Source organism: Podarcis melisellensis (assembly GCF_964234715.1).
Source record: "Podarcis melisellensis genome assembly, chromosome: 1".
In the NCBI taxonomy this organism is placed as follows: Eukaryota; Metazoa; Chordata; class Lepidosauria; order Squamata; family Lacertidae; genus Podarcis; species Podarcis melisellensis.
The window spans coordinates 11,174,749-11,186,197 of NC_138528.1; the positions used below are offsets into that span (position 1 = coordinate 11,174,749).

General features: G+C 46.4%; 1 long non-coding RNA gene across 1 annotated transcript; it reads left to right on the forward strand.

The window, feature by feature from the left end:
* Positions 1-1,780: 1,780 nt before the first annotated feature.
* On the forward strand, positions 1,781-10,554 carry LOC309373188. Its single transcript, XR_014169807.1, has 2 exons — positions 1,781-2,024; positions 10,399-10,554. It is a non-coding gene; the product is annotated as an uncharacterized lncRNA (long non-coding RNA).
* The last annotated feature ends 895 nt before the right edge of the window (positions 10,555-11,449 follow it).

Genomic DNA, 11,449 nt, shown 5'->3' on the forward strand with positions numbered 1-11,449 from the left:
CTGACCTTGCGCCAGCGTCCTGACCCTCAGGCGAGCAGCACCGAAAACTCACATCCGCTGGACTTACCGGAGCATGACTACAGTTTCAGATTGCTAGGACTGTAAGGCTCAAAAGCAAGCATGAGAGCCAGGAAATGCGAGAAAGGGAGTGGGGAGAGGAGAGAGGAGGCAAAGGAGAGATAGAAGAGGTAAATAAACCTTGCTCACACCTGAAAGAAGCAGGCAATATCCCCAAAGCAGGCAGGAGGTTTGCAAGAGGGCTGCATTCATTCTCACACATCTGTTGTGTTTTAAGAGGGGGAATTCACACGGGGGGGGGGGTTTCGAACCAAAAGAGGACACCTTGAAATAGGTTTTAATAGGTGGCTTGCTATTTTTGCTGTCACAATAATGCAACGCGCTCCTCTTTTACACAACCAGGGACTTGCGTTTTGTTTTCATTCTTCTCCACTTAATGGGTTTCTAACCGCAGAGGCAATTCTTGAAAGTGGCATCGTCATGCCGTTCAGCAGATGGGCTCCCTCATTCACTCATAACCACTTATTTTAGTGCCAGGGGAAACTTTTCCTTGCAACCTTTTCAGCTGTGTTCCTTCTGTATGGCACAAGCAAGAGCCTGCAGGGCGGGATGAGTTTAGAGCAGGGGTAGTTCCGCAGTTCGAATCCCCGTGATAGGATGAGCTCCCGTTGGTCAGTCTCAGCTCCTGCCCACCTAGCAGTTCGAAAGCATGTCAAAGTGCAAGTGGATAAATAGGTACCGCTCCGGCGGGAAGGTAAACGGCATTTCCGTGGACTGCTCTGGTTCGCCAGAAGCGGCTTAGTCATGTTGGCCACATGACCTGGAAGATGTACGCCGGCTCCCTGGGCCAATAAAGCGAGATGAGCACCGCAACCCCAGAGTCGGCCATGACTGGACCTAACGGTCAGGGGTCCCTTTACCTTTAGGCAACCTAAGGCCCATGGGCCACAAGGGGCCCACGGGGGTCATTTAACCAGCCCCTGAGCTGCCCCCGAACCGAGCTGCCTGCTTGGCGAGTCCCTGTGTGCTGTGGTAAGCCGGCGAAGGGACTCACTTCCGCAGCACCGGAAATCGTGTCTGTGCAGATGCCAGAAATCACAGGCACACACGCGATCCGGCCCACAGAAAGATTTCCGCTGGAGCGAACCAGCTCAGCCGAGGTAAACCTTGCTGACCCCTGGTATAGTGTTTAACACTAGGACCCAGGAGACCAGCGTTCAAAACCTTGCTCAACCACAAAGCTCACTGGGTGACCTTGGGCCGCTCACTACCTCTCAGCCTAACCTACCTCACAGGGTTGTCGTTGTAGGGATTAAACGAGGGGAGGGAGAACGACACACCACACCTCAAGCTCCTTGGACAAAAAGGTGGGCTATAGATGCAATAAATAAAAATAAAAACAAATAGGATAGAGAGCAAGGAAGGCAATGGGGGTTCCCTTACTTGCTCTGTCTTCTTATGTAACATGCTGAAATCAGCAAAAGAGCTGATTAGATTCTGATCTCTTATTGCACAAAAAGGTGGAAACACATGAAGAGATGGCAGGATCAGGCCAATGGCCCACCTGGGGGGGGGGGGGGTTAAAGTGAGCTACTGAAGCAGAGGAGACTCACTGCGGATAAAGGTATTGCACAATTCGAGGAAGTTCAATGCATATCTTTTCTATCTTTTTCACTTTGGCTGGTAGGATGTTACCTCTCCCTGGAATTTCCAGACTGATAGCTACAAGCCACAATTCATCAAGGAAGGAGGAAGGCTGGGTGGAACGTAGACTGGGAAAGTGACACACACACAAATTGAGTCATCACAGCGCGGGGGCCTGCCAGGATGGCAACAAACAGCAGATTGTGAATGATTTTGTTTTCAGATGAAAACATCGACCCTCATTCAGGTCGATGCTTTTAATAATTGCCATTGCTTTGGCTTGAAAAGCAATTTGCTCCCTCCTCCGCCGAGATGTCACGGATATGCGGGATGCTTGCGTCTATCGCCAGGGTGAGTCCAAGGTGAGCCTAAGAAGCTATTTCCTGCCAGGTAACTGGATTGCTTAATAGCTGCTTGTGACAGCAGGGAGGAGGACATGACAATAGCCAGGAAATGAACCCCCGCTAGCCTGGAGGAGAGGACCGGCACGTCCTGTCTCAGGAGCAACCGTGTCCTTGTGGATCAACAGCTGGATAACTTGTTCCAGGGAGGCAGATGGAGCTTGCAGCTGCTGGTCTGACCTGCACTGGTTTGCAGGGCTCGATGCAACACCAGGAAGGACCATTGCTCATCTGCTCCGCATGCAGAAGGTCCAATGTTCTCCAGGGTTTCAGGCAGGGGGCATTCCCAGCCCTACCTGGCAATGCCCCGGATCGAACCTAAACCTACTTCATGCAAAGCAGATTCTCTGCCCTTGAGCTACAGCGCTTACCTGTGAATGCCTTTCTCTCTCTCTCTTTTTAATATAATTTTTATCAAATTTTTCTGTTTTACAATTTAAAATACCCATTGTACATCCTTAAGATATCAGTGACTTCCCTTCTTCTCTTTCCATGGTTCATTTTAAAAGGTTACTTTTTGGAAGTATTATGGGAAAAGAAAACAGGGGGCACAGTGAGAAGCTCTGGTGGTGCCACCACCAACAAGCCCCTGCCCCTTTTCACTGCATATTGCCTGTCTTTTTGCCCTCCCAATTGACATTGCTGACAACATGGTGGTGAAATGAAAGGGCATTTCAGCATGGCTCCACCAGTGTGACTGAATCATAGAATCCAGAATTGTAGAGTTGGAAGGGACCCTGAGGATCATCTAGTCCAACCTCCTGCAATGAGGAATATGCAGCTTGTCAGTATTTTCATCCCTCCCATCGCAAAGATCACCAGATCATGTTTGTTTTGCTTTCTGTCTGTGAGAAAGGAGGGGGCAGGACTACTCTTCCAGACTTCCATCCCTAGCACTGTGCCAGTTTTTCTTTGTTCTAGCTAGAGACAAGATGGCAGTATGAGAGAGCTCTGTCTCTCGTACATGTTTGTTATGTTCTTTTATTTGTTTAATCAGTAGAAATTAATTAGTGTTATGTACTGAGTTGAATAAGATCCAAAATGCAGCAGCCTGATTGGTCCTAGAACAATAGGATCCAAAATGCAGCAGCCTGATTGGTCCTAGAACAATAGGATTCAGAATACAGCAGTCTGATTGATCTGCAGGAGCCACCCAATCCAGCTCCAGGTGGAAGTTAATCCGCAACCTGATTGGCCTACAGGAGAATCCTGGAATTAGTCAATCACGCGAGGCCGATTGTGTAAATAATGTATGTAAAGCAGACATTTTGGGGGAACTGACATTCCTCACTACTATTAGGTAAATAAAGAGCATGAAATCCACACTCGACTCAGAGTATATTTCAATTAAGTATGTGTAATGGTTCTAGGGGTTGCTCGTGCGTAAGTTGTCGCCACACCTGGCTGGGTTACCTGGTTGAACCCTTTCTGTCCAGACAGCCACCCATCCGTGGCTGTCTCAATTACTGGCAGAATCCGTCAGTGGGCGTTTCTTGAACTTCTTCCAGCAAAGAAGTTCTTTGACACCAAGTCTCCTCCTACTCTCCCTGCGCGGAAGTCTTCTGCGCAGGGAGGGTGTGGGCAGCGGAGGACCTGTGCTCTCTCCGCTGGTCTCCGGCGAGGAGTCCTGGAGCCTCCTTTTCGATTCCCCCATCTGCCCCCCTTCTCCACTGGTGCTACGCTGATTTCCTTCCCCAGCAGATGGGCTGCCTCTCTCCCTGCTGGGCCCCTCTCCGGCATCCCTCTGGAGCCTTCCCTCCGCCTCTGGCTCCGATGGCAGTTCCCTGACAATATGCAACAAAACCTCCACAGCTTTGCTTCCGTTACTCTGCTGCTTTTGAGGTGCTCACAATAGCAAATGCTGGTCCACTGCACCAGGACCTATTCCTTGGGAATGCTGGTCTGCTCCTCCTGCGTTCCTGTGATTGGAAGGTCAGAGAAGGTGCTCCCGACACCCAGCCCATGCAGGCGCTGAAGACGTGGGCTGTATATGGGTGCACGCTCACAGCTGTCCCACCCAGGGATCGAACCTGAAACCTTGGTGTTATCAGCACCATGTTCTAACCGACTGAGCTATCTGTTAGGGTCTAAATCAGTCTTTCCTAACCTGGTGCCTTGCAGCTGCTTTGGACCACAAATCCCACCAGGCCCAGCCCAGGGGATGGGGTTGATGGGAGCTATCATTCAAAACAGCCAGAGGGCACCAGGTTGGTGTACATAATAAGAAGCAGGAAAGCTTCGCAGGAGGGGGCGAAGCCAGGCAGCAAAGCGGCAAGATATGCCATCCCATGCATGGGAGAGAAATTAGGTCAGGCAGAGAAATCCAGGCTTCTTTATCGGTCTCTCCCTTTCTGGAGAACGCTAAGGAACATCCAGAGCCAATTTCTTCTTTTGCATCCCAGCTCCCGCAGGCTCTCGAGCGATACACAGCGAAAGCAGTCCATCTGCCCAGAGAATAGGCTTTCAAGGTCCCCACTGGAACACGCTGGCAGCAGCAAAACGCACTTGCAAAATTCTGGCTGCTTTAAGGGAAGAGTCAGTTATCGCCGCAGGGCTACTAAGCTGCGAGGAGAAAATGATTATTATCTTTCCAGAGTAATCTCTAAAGAGGCAGCAGGGCAGCTCCAGCTTAGTGCAGTCCCGGTAGCTGCATTCTGCTTTATTATTATTATTATTATTATTATTATTATTATTATTATTATTAGTTTTAAATACCACCCTCCATCAAAAGATCTCAGAGTGGTTCACAAGTTAAAAACACATAGAAATTAAAAATAAGACTATTATTTTTCTTATAAATATTTTTATTCATTTTACATACACAATTATCAAAAAACATAACACATATTTTCCACAGATACATTCTTTTGGACTTCCCTCGGCTCTTCTGAGAATCCTCCATTTTGATTCTTTCTTACGCATTTCCTAATATTATATTGCCTTTTAATAAAAACCTTCCCCCTCCCCGCTCCCTTTTTTACAATGTTTCTAATATTATTCCTTCACAGAGCTTCTTGCAAACCAACAAACGTTATTTGTTCATCGCATATACTTTTCAAATAATCTACAAAATTTATTCCAGTCCTCGGTGAACCTATGGTCCCATAGGTTTCGGATCTTTCCTGTTAATTTATCAAGTTCTGCATAGTCCATTAATTTCATTCTCCATTCTTCCATCGTTGGTAATTCTTCTTGTTTCCATTTTTGGGCCAGTAGTATCCTTGCCGCTGTTACTGCGTATAAAAAAACTTATAATCTTTTCTGTTTATTTCATTTCCTACCATTCCTAACAAAAATGCCTCTGGTTTCTTAACAAATGTATATTTCAACATTTTTTTCAGTTCATTATATATAATTTCCCAAAGCATTTCACCTTTTTACACTCCCACCACATATGATAAAATGTTCCCTCTTTTTCTTTACATTTCCAACATTTGTTGCACAAGACTATCAATGGCTACGAGCCATGATGGCCTGGCTCTGCCTCTACAACTGGAGGCAGTGATGCTTCTAAATTTCATTTGCTGGAAACGACAGGAGAGGAGAAGGCTCTTGTGTGGTCGGATCCTGCTTGTGGGTTTCCCCACAGGCATCTGGTTGGCCACTGTGACAACAGGATGCTAGATTTAGATTAAGGTTACCAGATTTTTTTCAATGAATCCGGGGACACTTTTCAACTTCAATGGATTTTGTATGGGGACTGAGTTGTGAATCCGGGGACTGTCCCCGGGAAACGGGGACGTCTGGTAACCTTAATTTAGATGGGCCATTGGCCTCATTCAGCAGGCTATTGCTGATGTTTAATTTTACTGTTTACTATTAGATTCCGATGGATTGTTGAATGCTGCTTTGTTTGATATAATAATAGTAGTAGTAGTAATAATAATAATATAATAATAGTAATTTATATATACCCCGCCCATCTGGCTAGGTTTCCCCAGCCACTTTGAGTGGCTTGCAAAAGCATATTAAAATACAATAGTCTTTTAAACATTAAAAGCTTCCCTAAACAGTGCTGCCTTCAGATTTCTTCTAAATGTCAGGTAGTTGTTTATCTGTTTGACATCTGGTGGGAGGGTGTTCCACAGGGCGGGTGCCACTACTGAGAAGGCCCTTTGCCTAGTTCCCTGTAGCTTAGCTGGAACCGCCAGAAGGCCCTCGGCCTTGGACCTCAGTGTCCGGGCAGATAAATAAGTTGTTTATTTTAAAGTTATTGTGACTTTTTATATTGGATCAGATTGGTACTACTAATGTTTAATGCTTTATTATGTTTTTTATGTGTTGAAAGCCATATCACCAGTGGCGTAGAGTGGGTTATCAGCACCCGGGGCAAGGCAAGTAATTTGCGCCCCCTAACCCATGGATTTGCGCCCCCTAACCCGTGGATTTGCGCCCTCTAACCCGTGGATTTCCCTAACCCCCAGATGTTGCGCCCGGTGCGGCCGGCCCCCCCTGCACCCCTCACGCTACGCCACTGCTGATCACCGAAGAATTGATGCTTTTGAATTATGGTGCTGGAGGAGACTCTTGAGAGTCCCATGGACTGCAAGAAGATCAAACCTATCCATTCTGAAGGAAATCAGCCCTGAGTGCTCACTGGAAGGACAGATCCTGAAGCTGAGACTCCAATACTTTGGCCACTTCATGAGAAGAGAAGACTCCCTGGAAAACACCCTGGTGTTAAGAAAGATTGAGGGCACATGGAGAAGGAGACGGCAGAGGATGAGATGGTTGGACAGAGTTCTCAAAGCTACCAGCATGAGTTTGACCAAACTGCGGGAGGCAGTGGAAGTGCCTGGTGTGTTCTGGTCCATGGGGTCATGAAGAGTCAGACATGGCTAAGCGACTAAGCAACAACAACAACAGGCAGCTGAATGTAATGCAAAGGGATGAAATAATAGATACGAGAAAGAGATGATTGCTCACAGCACTGAGATGTTTTTCACTCCCTTACATGATTCCTTTTACCTGCTAGAAGATTTTTCGTCAATCTTAATGGCCGGTCTCTTGCATTTTAGTTGGGGAGGGTTATGGAGAATCTCAGTTTTCATTCAAAACAAACTAAAACCTATCCTCCCCAACTAAAATGCAAGAGTCTGGCATCCTGTTCTCACAGTGGCCATCCAGACTCCTGTGGGAAATCCACAAGCAGGACTCTGAGCATGAGATCTCTCTCTCCCCTTGTGTTTTCCGGCAACTGCTATTCCGAAATCATTTACTGCCTCCAACTGTGGTGCTAGAGCAAAGGGTTGCTATGTTATTCAGTGTACAATGTTGACGGCGTTCTTGTTTTCTGTCTGAATCCTCCAGACAAGCTGGAGCATGAAGAGGAGGAGGAGGAGGAAGCTGCAATCCAGCACCAGCCAGTTTGGGTCTATGTCTCATTCAGACAATATACAGGCTCATTTTAGCAGATGAACCGAGGAGATCCCAACATGGAATGACGTCTTCTGAGCTGGAAACAGAATGGAAGGGAACACATCTCAAGAAGGGAAGAACTCTTGCATGAAGAAATGCATTCCCAAGGACTCCGGGAGGTCATTTTCAGGGCGGCCAACGTTCTGCAGAAGGAACATCATGAAAGATGCAAAGGTGCCACAGGACGGCCATCACGCTTCCTTTCTAAACAAGGCTGCTGTCTCTCTGCAGTGTTGCATTAAGCCTGCTCCACTCAAAATGGTCCCTTGTAATTCATCCATGGGGGGCACCCCATCATCCCTGACTATTGGGGCGATGGGAGCTGGAGCCCCACAACAGCTGGAAGGGAACACATGTTCCCCTTCCCTGTTTCAACTCAGATCATGAATTGTCTCTCTGTACTATATTTGCATTAGTCTGCAATTGAACTGTTTTCACTGGCTGTTCCCCAAGGCTTTAAATGCATGGGTGGGGGAACGAGGAGGGGCAGGAATAAAAAAAGAGGGAAATGGAGGATATGGGACCCTCAGATATTCCATAGTGTTGTTTTCAACATGTGTTGTTTTCAACATGAAGTTGCAGATTCAACAAAGTAAATTAGAACAGAAAATACATTAGCAAGCAAACACTATATATATATATATATATATATATATATATATATATATATATATATATATATATATATATTTGCTTTCGTAGATTTTCACGGGTACAGGAATGCAGGTTTTGGTGTCCTCGGGTGTCTTCCCGTGTAAAAGTTGGGGTGTCTAGGCGACGTTTCGACGAGGTCTCACTCGTCATCTTCAGGCTGGTGCTTTCGGCTTCTTGTTACTGGAACAGAGCAGGATCTCAGTGTTTGAGTTCCTATAAATACTGTTGAGGGGGTGTGGTGTATAGCCTCCAATGTTCTGGGCAGAGAGGAAGTTCCCAGGCTAGTGTGCCTTTTCTTCTTTTGTTCCTTAATTACTTGAGGGATATCTTGAGTGATTTCTTGAGTGATATCCTGAGTACCACTTAGGTGGGTCATTAGGTGTGGATTAGTTGCTAAAGTCTTTGTGTCTTGACCTCTTGAACTTTGTGAAGAGTTTTTCTGAGAAGATGGCTGTACTGCACTTAGTTGTGCTCTGGCTTGGCTTCGTGTATAGGGGCGAGCTGTGGTTTTGTGGCCTGTGTCAGCCAGATCTGTGTAGGGATTGCAGGGGGGTGCAGCATCCGGAGGTGCCACCATGGTTTGGCTACTGGATGGTGTCTGTAATTTATCTGTGGAGAGGGTCTGGGTTTGGGTCTGGTGTGGTTGATTGGTGATGGCGTTCTGTGTGCCTCTGGATCTGGTGTCAGTTTTTGTGGGGAGGGCTATATGTTTGAAAAGTTGGGTGTCTCCCCCTCTCTTTGCCAAGCAGTGGCAAGAGCCCAAGGGGTTCCAGGGTCTGTGGTCCTTTGGAGAACTGAGACATGGAGGATATTGTTGTAGCTTTAAGAAATATGGTTTGTTCACCTATTTACACCTTTAGCCTGCAGGGAGGGAGTCCAGACCTTACAGCATGGTCATTTCAAGAGGGGCTTGTCCCCCACTGCAGAGCAGCCCTGCGGTCCAAGGCATCTCTCCCAGCCAGCCTACAGCCAACCTGCCCAAGATCCCAGTCTTTGTTGTTGTTGTTGTTGTTGTTTCTTCTTCTTCTTCTTCTTCTTCTTCTTCTTCTTCTTCTTCTTCTTCTTCTTCTTCTTCTTCTTCTTCTTTCCAGCAACCCTTGCTCAATAACTCCATTTTCCTGTCACCTCACACCCCAGTTCTCCTGGCAACCTTCCAAACCCCCAGTCTCTCTCCACACATCAGGGCAAAGGGGAGGGGCAGTTCTCTTGCCTTGCCAATGACCCCCAATGGCCCCCTATTGTTTCTTAATGGCCAGGTTGTTTTCACACCCCAAGTAATCAAATTCCTACCATTTATTAATTTATAGGGTTTAGAGGGGGGTCCCTCATAAAAAAAACTATAACACCATGTCCAACATCTATGAAATGAACATAACCTTCTCTAACTGAAGAAGCTAACTGACAGACTTGCTCTTAAAAGATGTTCTGCCCAAGACCCAGAAGCACTGTCCATTAAAGTAGACAATATTGTGCTAGATGGACAAATAGCCAAATAACCCGGTATAAGGCAGCTTATATACCTTATACTTTTTTGCATTTCCCAAAACTTGCGTCTAAACCCAAGCCCTGGTGGCATCTCTGTTTTGTTTTAAACTCTCTAAGCCTCTCTCATTTTACGTGGTGATCTTATAATATCCTTATGTATATGGCTCCTGCATTTCGATTGATCATTTGTTTTGGTCAACATAGGCTGGAAATGGGGACCATGTGTTGTTATTCATTTCTAGGCCTTGCTGTCTGGACATGGACTTCCGCTAGGAAGCTGTCTACTCGTGTCTTATTATAGGGAACCTAATTTGCTCTGGGAGCTTGCATTACCGAAAAGGGAGAGGGCAAATTAAATCCGAAATTTGCCTGAAACAGAAAAACAAAGCCTCCGTTGCAGATCCATTGCTTCCGATATCTCCTGTGGAATCAATGGGAGAGACAGATTTAGAATTTGCTTTGCTGGAATAATTCCACCTCGTCCCAACCGCAGCTGCCTTTCGGCTGTGTTGAAGAAGAAGCTAAAAGAACAATACTCTTCAGTGGAAAGAATCGTTCGACGAAAAGCCAACCTGAAGAGATGTCTTTCTTGTCTCCGACTGCCAGGTTTTGCTGCCTAGCTTCTCAAACGGAACAAGGAGGGAGAATGAATGCCCTGCTTTGTTTGGGACTAATCCTCACCAACGGTGCTAATGTTTAAAACAGAGTAGAGTAAGATCAAGAGGAGAACAAGGGGGGAAAGGTTAACATTTCATATCATGTTTATGATTGCTTCCAGGTTTCCCAAGTTCCAAGAAAACTCACCGTTGAAACGCCTTTCCAACTTCTGCTACAGCTTCCTGTCTCTGTTGAAGATGTAACTTTAGAGCGGGTGGCAGTGAGCTGTTTTCCTTTCTCATTCTTATGTATATAAAGTCACACCAAGCTGACTGGACCTTCATGTCTGCTGCGTCCTTGGATCGGTAAATCAAAGGGAGGCCTGGGAGAAAAAGCAACAATCCCAGCCTCCCACTGGCTGCAAACACATTCGCTGGGAGGTTTGCTTTGTTTTTGAGGAAGCAGAGATTGAAATTCACAGCTTTGGGATTTAGGATGGGTCACTGGGAAGGAAAGCAACCGGGCCAAACCATCTCACACAACAAGCTGCCCCAGAGAGCCAAATCTGTGGGGTGGGAATAAGCTGTGTGAGGCTTTGTTAACTCTGAAAGCAAACAAGGGCTACTTTTACACATTTCCCTCTCAAGTCCAAAATAAGCAGTCTTCAGGGAGTGTGTGAGATAAGGAGATATCACACCAGCCCAGGGATGAGTTTCAGATGTGGGTTTCTGCTAATGAAGGATTGGGGGTGTTGGTGTCCCTCCAGATAATATTGGACCACAGCTCCCATCCTCCCTGACCATTGGGCATGCTGGCTGGGCTGATGGAAGTTAAGAGTCCATCAACATCTGAAGGACTGCAGGTTCCTTTGCTCTGAGCTGAAATTTGGCAAGGTTGGGAGAACTTTTCCCGCCCCTAATTCATCCTAGAGATTTAAAAATTCACTTACCTAACTTGCTATAGTCAACAAAATTGCTATATAGAAACCCCCTCAACGGAATCAAAAAACGATGGATGACATAGGTTATGAGATTAGCCCCACCCAACGGACCAGAGTGTGGTATAAACCTCCCTCTAAATCCATATCAGCGAAAAGAAAAGAACTCACTCTGAAACTCACTTACAGGTGGTACCTAACACCACAGAAACTAATGCTAATACACCCAGGAACCTCACCCAAATGCTGGAGAGGATGCACCTCCACAAGCACATTCCTTCACATGTGGTGAGAA